The following is a 3,221-nucleotide window of genomic DNA, read 5'->3' as shown; positions in this document are numbered from 1 at the left end:
CCTAAATGCTATAATTGTAAACTAGGTATTTAAGGGCATCTTAACGGTTTATAACTTACATTCTTGTTTTAAGGATTTTCTAGACTAATTCATGGGGTTAATCATAATCTAGGAGCACTAAAGTTCAGCTCTTTAAGCAATACTCATGATCCATGGGTTCTCGATTCACTGGAAATGTCCTAACATGATAATTGTGACATAACTCTAACTGAAAATTGAATTTCACGTTTCGCCAAGAGAGGGAGAGAGTTTTTCCGACGAGCCACGTGTCCGCTGGCGATAGAAGAAACGTGTCTGGACCAAAGAGGGACACAAGTCAAGTTTTGGGTGGAGCCACGATTCGTACGCAACATGGAGCAATGCAGCTTCGTCCTTTCCGTGACAGCCTGACCCAACCCACAAACTCGAGTACTAATCCACGACACAGCGAAGCAACCGAACCGCCGTCCAACCTGAACCGCCATCCGAAACCCAGTCAGTGACTCGCGACTGCAGATTTCTGCCCGCGCATGGCACTCGCTCGTGAGATCTGCAACTGGAATCCTCCTGGGTGCGTGGGGCGCGTGGCAGGTTTGTGTAAGCTCCTTTTTAGCCCGTTCGACTTCTTTTTGTTCGATTTTTATCCCGATTCTAATTCTTACCATATTTTTATATGTATTGGGACCTAATTCGAAAAAATCGATATTTTTGGACATGCTATTTGTGTAGAAATGCTAAATGAAGGGTATCTGTCAATTATCTAAGTCACCGTACCGATTTTTAGGAAGCAATACTTGTAGGGAACGCTTGGAATACATGCATGCTAGTGAATTTACCTTAGATGGTAACTTACCATGAATGAATTGAAGTAATGTGATTATATTGATTTTGGTTGTAATATGTGAAGCATTATGAGAATGGTCAGAGTGTTGCACTTATGCTTTAAACTTCCGCTATATATATATATATGTGTGTGTGTGTGTTTAATTCATGCTGAAAGAGATGAGAATTTGTGAACTCTGTGGCAAGTTTTTAAGNTAGATCTATGTTCTACCCTTACTCTTTTCTTGAACTTTAAATTAAAAATTGCAAGAGGACTGACAAATAGATATGGAAAAGTAAGATGAATTTTTTTTTTCTTGCAAACTTTAAAACAATAAAACATTTTTTTTTAAAAAAATATAAACCAATACATTTACCATTTTAGATTTAATTAAAAAACTAGCATGGAAAACAAAATACAAACTAAGTACCAAAAATCCTCCTTGGTGGCGGCATGACTCCCAAAAATTTTCCAGGTGGACCAATAAATAAACTATCACCTAGGTAATATCTTCGCAGCATAAATAAACTCAATAAGTAATCTACTTATTGCATCCATGACTTAGTTAGTTATTATTGGTTTTCGTCTCGAGTCCAGGAAGTTCAAACCTAGTACAACTATCTAAGCTTTTGGGAGTTCCTAAAGTACCTAAGGTAGTTTTCCTGCATGTCATAAACCAAAATGTGGTTTAGAGGAAGTTCACATAACCTGGTGCCGTAGGATCTCCTGAATGGCTTAATTGAGCTTTCGAGTGAACATCTTTCTTAACTAGCTTACATTGTCTAAGAAGTAAATTATCGGTTTCAATAGGAGCAACCTCACCAAACATAATAACATGAAAGATGATATGGTATCATGAATCTTGAACATCATTCATGCAAAGGTTAGCTGGTAACCCTCCACAAACCTTAACGTCCTGCTAAAATGGTGGAAAGACCTCGTGTGTAGTCTATTTAGAGACTCTTAACCATTTTCACACATCATAAGAGAATTAGCATGAAACAACCTCAATGCACTACTATATGACTGAAGGGTATTTTTAGGCCTATTTATGTCCCTAAGAGCATTAATAATTTCCTAGAGGGAATATAAAGTGATCTTGGCTCTAGTGATATCATTCACCACTACTAATAGGCATGATAAGCGATCCACGTCCTCCTAAATGCTATAATTGTAAACTAGGTATTTAAGGGCATCTTAACGGTTTATAACTTACATTCTTGTTTTAAGGATTTTCTAGACTAATTCATGGGATTAATCATAATCTAGGAGCACGAAAGTTCAGCTCTTTAAGCAATACTCATGATCCATGGGTTCTCGATTCACTGGAAATGTCCTAACATGATAATTGTGACATAACTCTAACTGAAAATTGAATTTCACGTTTCGCCAAGAGAGGGAGAGAGTTTTTCCGACGAGCCACGTGTCCGCTGGCGATAGAAGAAACGTGTCTGGACCAAAGAGGGACACAAGTCAAGTTTTGGGTGGAGCCACGATTCGTACGCAACATGGAGCAATGCAGCTTCGTCCTTTCCGTGACAGCCTGACCCAACCCACAAACTCGAGTACTGATCCACGACACAGCGAAGCAACCGACCCGCCGTCCAACCTGAACCGCCATCCGAAACCCAGTCAGTGACTCGCGACTGCAGATTTCTGCCCGCGCATGGCACTCGCTCGTGAGATCTGCAACTGGAATCCTCCTGGGTGCGTGGGGCGCGTGGCAGGTTTGTGTAAGCTCCTTTTTAGCCCGTTCGACTTCTTTTTGTTCGATTTTTATCCCGATTCTAATTCTTACCATATTTTTATATGTATTGGGACCTAATTCGAAAAAATCGATATTTTTGGACATGCTATTTGTGTAGAAATGCTAAATGAAGGGTATCTGTCAATTATCTAAGTCACCGTACCGATTTTTAGGAAGCAATACTTGTAGGGAACGCTTGGAATACATGCATGCTAGTGAATTTACCTTAGATGGTAACTTACCATGAATGAATTGAAGTAATGTGATTATATTGATTTTGGTTGTAATATGTGAAGCATTATGAGAATGGTCAGAGTGTTGCACTTATGCTTTAAACTTCCGCTATATATATATATGTGCGTGTGTGTGTTTAATTCATGCTGAAAGAGATGAGAATTTGTGAACTCTGTGGCAAGTTTTTAAGCTTAGGATGCGAATAGAGCCTACGAGTAGGTAGTATAATTTTTATACTCATCCCTATTTTTCTATCTTTTTCAAGTGTTTGCTTGCAACTGATCGAGGTGAAAGAGCGTTCGAGAGCTGTCCGGTCACAAAGAGGGTCATTCAGATTGATAAATTAATATTCGAGAACTTTCTTACTCACACAGAATGAGATATTAATTAGAAATAAAATGTGATTAAGGAAAATTGATAGATGAAATATTTATTAAA

This window comes from Cucurbita moschata, unplaced genomic scaffold (genome assembly GCF_002738365.1).
Source record: "Cucurbita moschata cultivar Rifu unplaced genomic scaffold, Cmos_1.0 Cmo_Scf00031, whole genome shotgun sequence".
Lineage (NCBI taxonomy): Eukaryota > Viridiplantae > Streptophyta > Magnoliopsida > Cucurbitales > Cucurbitaceae > Cucurbita > Cucurbita moschata.
The sequence above is the reverse complement of the archived record's forward strand: the minus strand, read 5'-3'. Positions refer to the sequence as shown.